Raw genomic sequence first — 13,408 nt, 5'->3', positions numbered from 1 at the left:
AAATCTTCATGGTATTGCTTTGAATGTCATAACTTAGTGATGAATTGGGGACCTAATGAATGCATGATGATGTAAATAAGGCAGCCAAATTGATATATGTAGATAGTATAGGTATTAGGAGGAATTTTTTTAATAAGAGGGCTGTGAGGCGATGGCCTGGGCTGCCCAGAGAGCTGTGGGTGCCCCATCCCTGCAAGTGCTCAAGGCCAGGTTGGATGGGGCTCTGGGCAGCCTGATCTAATGTGTGGTAGCCCTGTCCACGGCAGGGGGTTGGAACTGGGTCAGTTTAAAGTCCCTTCTATTTTGGTATTCTATGATTCTGTGATTCTATGATATACTGCCTTAACCGGGAGTAAACCATGATGCTGAAATTTGCTCTGAGATTCTGACTTAGACACTCAAATTCTATAAAAGATCCAAAACTGAATATGAAATGCCAAAGAACGTCCCTTTTGGCTTCTGCAGCCTTCAGATTTTCTGACGGAATCATCTTGGGCTAGAAGATAATACTGCCTTGCACACTGGAAACAGATGCATAAACATTTACACACCTCTCTTGTGTATATATGCACCAGACATAGGAACTTGCATCTTCACTGTTACAGAAAAGCTGTGTTCAAAATCCAGGAGCATATACTAAAGAGAGTTTGGCTCAGATCACTCCTGCAGATTTGGGTGAGCCAAGAGTGCTAGTAGCAAAGTAGATCTTTGCTCCCTCTCTGTGCTGCTGTGAAGGTGGTCTGTGATGTGACTGAAATCTTTCTATTAAAGCATGTATCTGAATATAGTTAGGGTCCAGCTGAAGTTCTTTACCATATGTTACATTATTTTCCTGCATTAATGATACATTGTGTGTTAGCATGTACTTCCCTCTGCTCTTAATTATCTGCAATTCTACCATCAAAATATTTCAAATTCAAAAACAAATAATTGTCAGTCTCTTTTGATGCTATAAATATTCATGGTCTCCTTGTACCTCTTAATGCATTTGTCAAAATAAGCTATGTTTTCATTGGAGGCTGGCTGCCTTTCTTACTGCGTGCTCACCTATCCTGAGAAACACGAAGCCCGAGATCTCTTTCAGAACTTGTCTCCCATGCCCCAGACTCTAAAGTGACATGACGTCTTTCCATTGTTTCTTTTCTCAAGTGCTCCTGAGTCATCTACTGAAAAGTCACTGCTCACCTTCTATGCTTTACTCTTGTAATTCTTTTAAAGAATTTCTATTGGTGTCAGTTCATGTACTATGACTGGTTGCAACCCCCTTCAACACCGTTTTCTTGAGCGTTCTCAGCCTGCAATGGCATTAGAGCTGCTGCAGCATTCTTGACATCCCTTTTGTGTCCCTGACAAACAACAGAGAATGGGCTCCTGTGAACTGAGCTGAACTTGAAGATGTATGAAAGAAGCACTTTTGGCGATATTCATGGTGAATTATTTTTAACAATACGATTTCCCAAGCCTGTGAAATATTGGAATATTAAAGAAAAAGATAGTGCAATTAAGGAAACATTTATGTGTACTTCACAGCACTAGCTAGAGATTTCATTCATTTGTCAACCATTTTCTTTTAGTACACTTTTATTTTCAGTTCACAACTTCCTTGTTGAGAAATGTTAGGTGAAGGATAATGAAATAAAATAGTCCATTTCTTCAATAAGAAGCTCTCACTGCTCATGTTGTGGGTATTTGTCCCAAAATAAAGCCAAGCAAAGCAATTTTTGCTTATGGGATAGCAGCAAACATTTTATAAGCAATTTAAATAACAAAAAAATCCTGGGAAGGTGGAACAGATGCTGAAAAAAAAACATTACTGACCGTCGGACTGGAAAAAGTTATGTGAAGGGACATCCAAGAGGATTTCATGCAGATTGTTCACAATTTGGTAGTTTTATATTAAATGCTGCTTTTGTTCTTTGTTGGCTTTAGTAATGCTTTTCTAGATAATCTCATTTTGAAGGACAAACACGGTATTTGTGAATGTATTTCTGCTGCTTTGTACAACCTATGATTTCATATTCACAATATGCATATTAGTCTTTGAGAAAAAAAAAAAATGCAGAGACCAAATAATTCTGACAAGTTCTTTAATCAAAAGCAATGCATGTTGCTTCTGAACATTTGTCTCTTTTGACTTTAAATTTCATTTCTATTGCTAGGATAGCAAATGAATTTAGTTCTGGCACTGTAGAGCTTAGTGATACAAATTATCTTGTAGAAGAATAAGGTCAAATGTATCTTCCAAGCCAGTAAAGAGAATTGCTGCTTTATCAAAATAAATTTGGCCTCAGTGTTGAATGTGACTGCTTTGAAGACATTTTTATTGTCAGAGTTACACAAGCATAGTACTGGGACTAAGAAAAAAAAAAAAGTGAAGATATCTTGATTTTTTATGAGTGTCTGGTAGTCACAAAGGATTAACTCACACCACTTTGAGCCACCTGATCATATCATCAAACTTGCATTAAATTTTAATGCAAAATGAACATGTCCAGTGAGGGAGGGAAAGCACAAGCATCTCTGCTCACTGTATTATATTCCATAGTCTTTGGGGAAATGGAAGGTGGGGATCTGTACACTCTTTCAGTTAGAGGAGAAAGCTAAAATTTAGGAAACCTGGGCGTGCCTCTGAAATCTGGTTTGTTACAGGGTGTGAACAGATAGGTGAGTGATCCTCAAAGATATTTCCCAAGCTGCTCACTGCTGTAAGTTTGAGATACTTCTTAGTGAACATATGCCTTGGAACTTTGGGCATCACTGGATTAGGACAGCAATTTGGAAGCATCATTCTTAACTTAATTACCTGAATTTGTTAAAATCCTATTTAAGGCAAATCTGAGTCTTTACAGCTTGAACCAAATTAAATATTGCAATGTTTGCATCAGCTTAGTGGAATTCTCTTTAGTGGGATTAAATATCAGTAAGCCAACATCCTTTTCACATTTTCAGAATTTGTAGTAACTTTGGTGGGAGGAGAGATGAGGTTTAACAAAAGCAAGTGCAGAGTCTTGCATCTGGGGAGGAATAATTGCATGCACCAATACAGGCTGGGGGATGAACTGCTGGAGAGGAGCTCTGCGGAGAGGGACCTGGGTGTCCTGGTGGACGACAGGTTGGCCATGAGCCAGCAGTGTGCCCTCGTGGCCAAAAAGGCCAATGGCATTCTGGGGTGCATTAAAAGCGTGGCCAGCAGGTTGAGGGAGGTGATCCTCCCCCTCTACTCTGCCCTGGTAAGGCCTCATCTGGAGTACTGTGTCCAGTTCTGGGCTCCCCAGTACGAAAAAGACAGGGATCTCTTGGAAAGAGTCCAGTGGAGGGCCACAAAGATGGTGAAGGGCCTGGAGCATCTCCCCTATGAAGAAAGGCTAAGTGAACTGGATCTGTTTATCCTTGAGAAAAGAAGACTGAGAGGGGACCTGATCCAGGTCTATAAATATCTAAGGTATGGGGGGCAGAGTGGCGAGGCCAGACTCTTTTCAGCTGTGTGTGGAGACAGGACAAGGGGAAATGGCCAGAAACTAGAGCACAAGAACTTCTTTACGGTGAGGGTGACGGAATGCTGGAACAGGTTGCCCAGGGAGGTTGTGAAGTCTCCTTTTCTGGAGATATTCAAGACCCACCTGGACACCTACTTGTGTGACCTGGTGTAGGGAACCTGCTTTGGCAGGGGGTTGGACTCGATGATCTCTGGAGGTCCATTCTGTGATTCTGTGATAATAAGACCTAAAGTATTCTGCTATTCATACTGTGCCTCCATAGTGTTTTTCAGGGATGATTTCTTTGATTAAAACTTCTTTGTGGATGTATTTTCCCTTTATATTTTTATAACCGTGACTGTCAATCCTCTTCTAAGGCCTAGTAAATTATGCAGTCAATCACTGTGTGCTCAGAGTCAGTCATACTCACCCACACTGGGTGGTTGAATCTGCTGGTCCAGGGAAATGGGAATGGTATCACACTAAATCACCACAGCAGTTTGCCTCAGTACACTGTAAGAACAACCTCTAAGTCCTGGTTCCCCGAGACTACATGTCACTTGCTGAAAGAATGCTATGAAACAAACTGGAGTAGTTCTCAAAAAACAGGATGCTGAAAGTAGCCAACCTTGTGGTTTTAACTGAATGGTAGTTCAAAGGTCATTTCCAGCCTCTGACAAATGCAGCTGCATACCTATGCCAGGATGATTATTAGGTACTGACTGATTAAACACAATGTGTAACAAAATGCACGTTAGGATACATCTTGTGTGATATATAAGCTTTAATATGAACCAGCAACACACCATTGTGAAGAGGGCAGCCATGGCATCTGGGCTGTGGGAAGGGAGGGGATCCTTCCCCTGTGCTTAGCACTGGTGGGATGCATCTGTAGTGTGGTGTCTAGGCCTGGGTTCCCCAGTAAATGTTGGAGAGAGTCCAACAAGGGCCACAAACATGATGAAGGGACTGGAGCTCAGTAGAAGCTGAGGGAGCTGGGACTGCTCAGCCTGGAAAAAAGGATCTTATCAATCTGTAAAGAGCTGATGAAGGGAGTAAAGGAAATGGAGCCAGGAGCTCAGCAGTGCCCAGTGACACTGGATGTACTTTGAAAAAAAAGGAAATTCCATTTAAACTAAGAAAATGCATTCTACTGTGCAGGTGGTCTAACACAGGAAATTTACAGAATCACAGAATGGCCAGGGTTGGAAGGGACCTCAAGGATCTTGAATCTGCAATCCCTTGCCACATGCAGGGCCACCAACCTCCACATTTAATTCCAGCCCAGGCTGTCCAGGGCCCCATCCAACCTGGCCCTGTACACCTCCAGGGACGGGGCATCCACAACCTCTCTGGGCAGCTATTCCAGCACCTCACCCCTCTCTCTGTAAAGAACTTCCCCCTGACATCCAACCTAAATCTCCCCTCCCTCAACTTAAAACCATTTCCCCTTGTCTGCAGTTATCAACCCTTTCAAAGAGTTGACTCCCCTCCTGTTTGTAAGCTCCCTTTAGGTATTGAAAGGCTGCATTGAGGTCACCCCGCAGCCTTCTTTTCTCCAGGCTGAACAAGCCCAGCTTCCTCAGCCAATCTTCATAGGGGAGGTGCTCCAGTCCCCTGATCATCTTCGTGGCCCTCCTCTGGACCATCTCCAGCAGCTCCCTTTTTGTACTGGGGGCTCCATATTTGGACACAGTACTCCAGATAGGGCTTCACAAGAGCAGAGTAGAGAGGGACAATCACCTCCTTGCTGGCCACCCCTCTTTTGATGGAGCCCAGGATACCATTTGCCTTCTGAGCCACAAGAGCACACTGCTGGCTCATGTTAAGTTTTTCATCCATCAGGACACCCAGGTCCTTCTCTGCAGGGCTTCTCTCAAGGACCATTCCTTTCAGTCTGTATGGATGCCTGGGATTCCTCTGGCCCAAGTGCAAAACTCTGCACTTTGCCGTGTTGAACCTGATCAGGTTCACCCGGGCCCACCTTTCTAGCCTGTCGAGGTCCCTCTGAATGGCATCCCTTCCATTTGCCCAGAGAGGCTGTGGAGACTCCATCCTTGGAGACACTTGAAACCTAATTGGATATGGTACCACACAACCTACTCTGCCTGAGCCTGCTCGAGCAGAAGGGTTGGACAAGACGATCTTCTGAGGTGCATTCTTACCACAGCCATGCTGTTGATTCCAAGGAATCAGAATGCATGTGATGTATGAGGAGTGCCGGGGCTGACAATTGCCTTCCTGTGATATGGGTTGGCTGGCAATAATATTTTACTCCTTGCCATTCTGTGTGATAAAAGAGACCTGTGGGTTGTTGTTGATTTTTTTTTGTAGGGGATAGGATGAGGTGCTTGTACAGGAGGGAAGCAAGCTTTGAAAAGAGTGCTCCTAAGAAGGTTCGTTATAATTGGTATTTTCATATATGGAGTGTTTGGTTTAGGACCTTTTACCTAAATGCTGTCAGTTAGTTTGCTGGCCTTCTTCTGATGGGGTTCCATTCCTTATTGCATTTCAGCACCCAGTCCTGTAACTAGAAATTTGATTATGCTTTCTCTTCTTAGGTGCATTTCATGTTAAAATTTGCATTAACAAAACTGGACTTTTTTTTTTTTATCTCAACAAATGACTGATCAGTTTGGGTTAATAAAATGGTTGCCTTTGTTTTTTCCATATTATCATGGAAATGTGTGTCGTAATGCAAATTTTATGTGCAGTAATGCAATGTTTTCATCAAGGTCACTGATAAATGTATTGAAAAGATTCATGCTAAAACAGTTCCCTCTAGGAATAATAAAATATGCAGCCTCTAGGAATGAAAGCACTTCACTTAGAGCATATTTTTGTGACAAAGCAGTTAATCACTTTAAAAAAATAACTGTATATGTTACATTCGTTTTGTTTACAGCTATTTTTTTTAAATGCAAGATTTGTCATGTGTTTGGTAAAATCACTGTTTCAACCACTATCATCATGAGCAGTCTAATACTTAGTCTCATTAAATGATACCAAATTTGTTTGACAATCTGAGTTCCTGGGAAACTATGTCAACTGATGCTTATAAATCCATAATCCGTTAATTCTTTCAATAGCATCCCACTTCTATTAGTTTGCTTGATACTGTTTGCTAGCTAAAGCTGTTTGTCAAGCTGCCTGTAGCTGCCCAAGCAATTATATTTATTGTATTAAGATACTGGTTCCACGTTAACTTTGCTGAGTGGCCTGGCAACAGAAGTGCAGAATTCCCACCAGAATACCTTGTTTGCAGTTTCCCAATCAGCTTTCCATTTCCTTAAGGGCAAAGGATACATTTCTGCTGGCACAAGCCGTAGCAGCGGGAGCTAAAGTCTCTCATCCCCACTCGTGCAGCGTGGGCACCTGCCCAGCGTCCCTGGTGTCTCTCAGTCCTCTCCACGTCGCTGTTCCTCCTAGGGAGACCGGGAGACGGGAAGAGAGGATGCAGACACAGCGGGCAGCAGTAGCGCACAGATGCTCTAGGTGGAGCTTCAGCACTGGCAGAAACCTTCCTCCTCCTCTTTCTCCTCCTCCTCACGTTCCTGTAGCTTTCGTCTAATTCCCCTTTAAAGCTGGCTTTATTGCTGGGCTGTTTCCTTTTCGTTTTGCTTAATGAGGAAAACCTTGTGTCCGGTATCATTTATCTTCCTTTAAAATTAATGTGCTAATGTAATGGCAGCCAGCCAGTAGGCATGGAAGAGGTTTCCACAGCAGTACTTTTCAGAGAAACATCATAGAATCATAGAATCATTCGAGTTGGAAGGGACCTTTAAAGGTCATCTTGTCCAAATTGCCTGCAATGAGCAGAGACGTCTATAGCAGATAGGTATAAAAGCACTCTGAATTATTCTGAATACCTCAACCATCCATTTCACAAGTATGCCTTGACCTGTGCTAGTGGGGAACTTCATCTTGGCACAACACAGAGGTCTCTGCAGGCAGCAGGAGACCTGGCCCAGCATGACATTTGGGACCTGGGGTCTGCACCTGCAGCCCTGAACCAAATCGCTCTGGGAGCCTCTCAGTGGCACTGGTGGCCAGCTCCATGACAGTGAACTTCCTCAGTACTCCTGATGATGTTCCCAAGTCCCTTGTGGAGATGCTGCCCACAGGATCTGCTTTTACAGTGAACTTAGGCCCCTAGATTTTACCTCTTTACTGCTGTACTTCTTTACGTCCCAGCCATGGATGGCCCTGTGGCTACAGACCAGACTGACAGCTACAGGGTCTGAGCTGGCCTCATGACCAGCCCTGTTCTGCTAGTCTTTTAGGGGCTGTGGAGCTGAACTCAGCCATCAAAGCCCTGCTGGCCCCACTGTCACCCTCAGGAATATAGTAACCACATTGGCAATGCATGCGGAACAAATGCAAGCTAGGGGGCCATAGTGGAGAACAGGTTGAATAGGTATCAGTGATGGGCTCAGTCTGCAATAAAGGTCCTTCACATGCTGGATAGCATTAACAAGATATTAGCCAGCAAGTCCAAGAAAATGATTCTTCTCTATCTGCACAGTTTTGAGACTGCATCTGAAGTAGCGTGCTTGGTTTTTAGATCTCAGTAGAAGAAAAATGAGAACATGCAGGGAGTTCTTTAGAGGATCAGCAAGGAACTGGAACACATGACACAGAATGAAAAACTGAGACAGCAGACCTTGCTCAGGAGAAAATGTGTTGATGTTTGCTGTTACCTATTTGGAGAGTGTAGAGAAGATTCCCAAGGTGCCCTGTGCGAGGATGTGAGGCAGACAGACAGACATTACAGCGTGGGAGATTCTGACCAGATGTTGGGTAAAAAAAGTTCACCACGATTGTGATCAAACCAAGGAACAAACTGCCCAGAGAGGCTGTGGGATCTTTGTCCTTGGAGATATTCCAGTCTTTACTAGAAGCAATCCTGGGCATCTCAATCCAGCTGGCCATACTTGAAGCATATTGCCTGATTGTTGATGTTCAGAAGTTCCTTCCAAATTGTTTTACTCTGTGAGTCTGTGATCTTAAAATTGTGCATCTGTTTCCAAACTGCCAGAACTCCTTAAGTTGTGCTATCTCCCATCTCATGCATGGAGGTTATTCAGCGGAGTGCTAGCTGAGTAAGGGCAGAGCTATGCCATGGCCACATTTTCACAGTGAAGAAGTCAGAGATGCTGGACTCTTGAATAGTTTAAGTGAATAAACACAGCTTCCAAAAATAGAAACACGAAATGTAAATATGGAAAAAAAAAATCTCATTTAAATTATGTTACCTTGTTAATTCCATTCATTTGATTTGTGGCAGTAGTACCAAATGTGAAATCCTGATCCCTCTCAGGCTGCATGTTATATACACCGTTATGACTTTAAGCAAATATATTTTTATTAGAAGTGGCATTTCATTTACACTTTTGTGATTGAAAACCCTTTTGAAAGTGAAAACTTAAATACTGGAACCAAACTAAAGAGTTCTTTTAATGTTTGACTGATTTTCTATAACAGTACATATACCTAATTATCTATTCCCTAGCTGTGTTCATATTCCTCTGTATTAAGATTTATGGAACAAAATGACAATAAAGATTACCCAATTTTCTGCATACAGAGGAAAGTATTTACTCCATACATACTTTTAAGCAGGTTTATTGCAAACCCTGGAAAAAAGAGTATTTTCTGTGCCTTCCAGGTTCAGAGTGACATTCCTAGAGGGTGAATATAATCCAAAGCAACCGAAAATGCCCTGAGATCAGGCTTTCTCTGTTTAATCTATTAGCCACTCAGCTGTAAAATGTATTATCTGACACACAGTGATAATCAGCTTAGCTGTCCACAATCATATTAAATATGTTCAGTTTAGCCTAATTCGGCACTGTGAGGAGACACCCTGATGTCCATCTGGAACCCTTTTGAAATCAGTGCAGCTTTGTACAGAGGTGGACACACCACCATGAGCCTCATGGCTTTGGTAGAGAATATGTTGTCCAGTTTCTTCTTTGCTTAAAATCCTTTCTTCTGCTCCTGTTCACTCACTTAAGAAATGCAACATTTGAGTGAGCCCATGCCCTAGAAAACAAAAATATCCCTGTAGCAAATCGTCCAAAAGTTTGTAGGTTATAATGGAAATGCCTTGAAATGTCTTGTTTAATGAGATCTGCTGGAAAAACACATTTTATAAAGAATTCCCGCCCTGTAATTTTCCATATGTTAAAACAACATCTTTTAGTATGTTGTTAAAACAACATCTTTTAGTATGTTGTTAATAGTTCATTGGAATTTGACAATCACTGTAATCTCTCTTTAATGACTGGTAAAATTAACAGCAACTTGAATAATCAGATTTCACTTCAGTCTGCTGAAAGCCTCGACACTAATACACAGGTGAGGAAGCAGTCACTGCCTCTTTCTGATACCTCTGTGAAGTCAAAGAAATCAAGACTCCATAAGGACAGATCTTCTAAGTCATCTAGTCATCTCTCCACTGTGGCTCCAACTGTTACTGGAATGAATGTGTCAACTCCTTTTGCTGTATACGGAGCTCCATCTGCAGCTCAGAAACCACAAGCTGAATTTTAATCAATATATATAAATAAACTTTATGTGGATGGTAAATGTGGTTGTCATCCCTTGGCAGTCACATTCAATAAAATAGTAAAGTTATTTTAAAAAATCCAAAATATTTGGCTTTTTTTTTTTTATTATTGTGAAGTGTGGACAAACTGAGTTGGAAAGGAACAGCTAAGGCAAACATATAACTCAAATGCAGTTTTATATATCAGCATCAATATCACCATCTGCTAAATGCAACAAATACAGCATTGGTTAAAGTGCAGGTCTACCAGTATTGGTGGGTGATTCTGAAATAAGAATTGGTGTATACTGCTTGTGGTAAGAAAAGAAAAACAAGCAAAATGCTTTACATTTTTGGCTTGACTTTCTGTTCTATTCTTATTTTTTCACATTTTTAAGCACAATCACAGTCTTCAGCTCATCAGTTTCAAAACAGTCTGCTCAGGCTTCTCCTTAACAATTCTAAAATGTCACAGAAGTCTATATGAAGGGGATTTCTTGTGCACTGTCTGATGGCAAATTACATTTGCCATTGGAGTTGAAGTTCATATAACCTCTAACAATATGGGTACTGGTGCTGAGAAAACTGAATAGGCTTGTACCATTTCCACAAGGTTTAAATTTAACCTCGTTGCATGATTGGCTTACATTTCTAATCCGATATATCAGGCTAAATATATCCTTTGAAGACAATTTCTTTCCTTGCAAATAAACACTGCAGGCTAAAATTGAGTAAAAATGTAAATTAAGAAAAATATTAAAATTAATTATAGAGAAATTCATATTGCTGAAATATTGACCTGAAATTGTACAAACAGAAGGCACCTGCAAGAGAGAGAAGGCAAAAGAGAAAAAATAAATTCGGAGCTTAGAATGTTTGAATATATATTTATAGAGGAAGATTTTCAGAGGCTGTCAGCAATTTCTATCAAAGATTTACCTTTAGAGGCATCACTGTTAGCTTTCAAACCTTTCATGTTTTATTACTGCATTTTAATCACTAACTATAAATGGAGTCCCTGGATGATCCCCAGGAGCTATGAATCATTCATTATAACTAAAAAACTCTTTCCCTCCTCCCATTAAAACAAACAAATACTAAATATTTTCCAGAAAAATTAGGACAACAGAACCTTTAGGAAAAAAAAATATTTTGGGAAATGCTGTAAATCAATACTCCGAAAATCTACAAGGTCAGAGAAGGAACCAACAAGAAGGAAGCTGAGATTAAGACCGCTTGTAGTTTTTTGTTTTCTCCTCAAGCCTCCTAAATTCCTGGAGAATGTGAATATCATAAAACTTATTTTGTAGACAGACATAATTTCAATTTAATAAGTCCCTGCTAGTATTTTGTATTTAAGAGAGCTGCTCCTAAGCAAGAACCAGCTCTGTAGCACTATAAACATATTAGTGCAAGACATAAATTTCCATGTGACAAGCAAAAAAGATTTGCTTCACATAACAAAGGTTCGTATCACTGTTGGAATTCAGTGAGGTCTAAACATAGGAGAAACATTATAACCCAGATCACTTGGTTTTATTTATTTGCTAATGTAACTTGTACCAAAAGTATAAATAGCCCTTAGTTCCTGGGCAAGTTCATGGCACTGTTTTTGATCAACCTCACAAGAAATTTGTTCTGTATCCCTAAGGGGTTCATTCTTAATTCATGCACTCCAGCTTACAAGAGAAACAATATCTTCAGGCATGGACTTTGTTGAATTCAAGTCCCATAGAAATGAGTCTCAAGGGTACAACATCTAAATGCAGCTTTCAGATGAGACAACTCAGCTCTGGAAGTGCCAGAATCATGGAGAAATGGTAAAGACGCCGCTGGTAAAATGAAGTGTGAGCAAGGTGGAGGTGTCTGTATGTGTGAAAACTGTGATTAACAATTATCTACTGCTTGTCATGCTTGATGGCTGCATCCCAGTGATTGGCAAAATGGAAAGATTCCCCCCCAAAATACTGAGGTACTATCAGTTAAAAAATGCCTTTAAAAAAGTACAGGTGCTATACACTAGGTTAGCTGCAGAACTCAGAACCACCACAGGTTTCTTGTCTCATTGGTTTGTATGGCACTCACCGTCATACACTGAAGAGAAGCCTGCTGTTTGAGTTCTGTAAGGTCTTTGCTGGACCTTGTTGCCCTCTGACTCAGTAGTGACCTAATGTATCCCTGGCCCTTGCTTCCAATGCAGCCTGTTTTGAAGTCCAAAAACTCTAAGAAAGGGTTTATTTCACAGCCTTTTATTTATACTTCTGTGAGAAATACTGCATCCGATTAGGATACTGGCATATCTACAATGGTGAAAATAACATTCCTTAGACTTTCCCAGACTGCAGTCATCAATGTTAGAAAGTTCATACCAAATCAAAGTTACATTGTGGTATTTTAAATATATATATATATATATCTATATATTTAATTTTTAGGACCACAGAGCATACTGGATGTCATAGCTATTAACCCACTTCGAGTCTGAAATACCTTTGGTGACATATATGTCCATTTGGAGGTAAAAGATATTTTCTATACAACTAAGAAAACCATTCATAACAAGTCTTTTAAAATATCACTCCCCTTTCAGGAGTTACTTAAAAGCAGCCTACGCTGACCAGTTAATGGCTAAAATCAATCATGATTCCAACAGTTATGCTGTCTAAAACAGACTTGTTTGAATGCATTCATCTTTTAAGGTTTGGAATGTATTTCTGTCTGCTATCTAACTTCCTTAATCATTTTCTCTCTAAAATTCTAGTCCAATCTTTAGCATTTTTACATAGTCCAGGGTCAGGTTCTGCTCTCAGACTCATCACAGAAAGCACCTGAGAGCAAAAGGGTGCTATTGAGTTTAGTAACGTAACTGCTTGGCCACAGTTTTATGATTTACTTGTATCTGATATTCTAGAAGTGATTTTAGTTCAGTCCAGCTGCATTTAGAAAAAATAAATTACAGCTTTGATGTGCTCTCTCTTGCCACGTTATTGCAGCAGCAGGCCTGACCTTGCTGGCTGCACGATGAGTTTGTTGTTTAGTGAAACAGAAAGAGTGTGTCTTCTAACAAGTCTGGCCTGTGTGCTTTGATGAGTCAAGCAAATAATATTTCTTGCACTGAGATTTATTCAGCTAACCTCTCATAACTTCTCATTTGGCTTACCATGTTTGTTTTACAGTTTTCCAATGAAGACCAGTTGTGTTCCTTTCACCATCCTTTCCCAATTAATTAAAAATATGAGTTGAATTAGTTTTTGTTCTTGCTATCCAAGTCATGCTCTGAATAGCCTGGAAGCTGTCCTAAGCTGTGCCTTCACTGACAAAAGTAATACATACTCATTGTGTCAAGTGGCAGTCCTCCCAGAAGAACAAGCATGGACACAAA

Source organism: Meleagris gallopavo, chromosome 2 (genome assembly GCF_905368555.1).
Source record: "Meleagris gallopavo chromosome 2, MGAL_WU_HG_1.1, whole genome shotgun sequence".
Taxonomy (NCBI): Eukaryota; Metazoa; Chordata; class Aves; order Galliformes; family Phasianidae; genus Meleagris; species Meleagris gallopavo.
The sequence above is the reverse complement of the archived record's forward strand: the minus strand, read 5'-3'. Positions refer to the sequence as shown.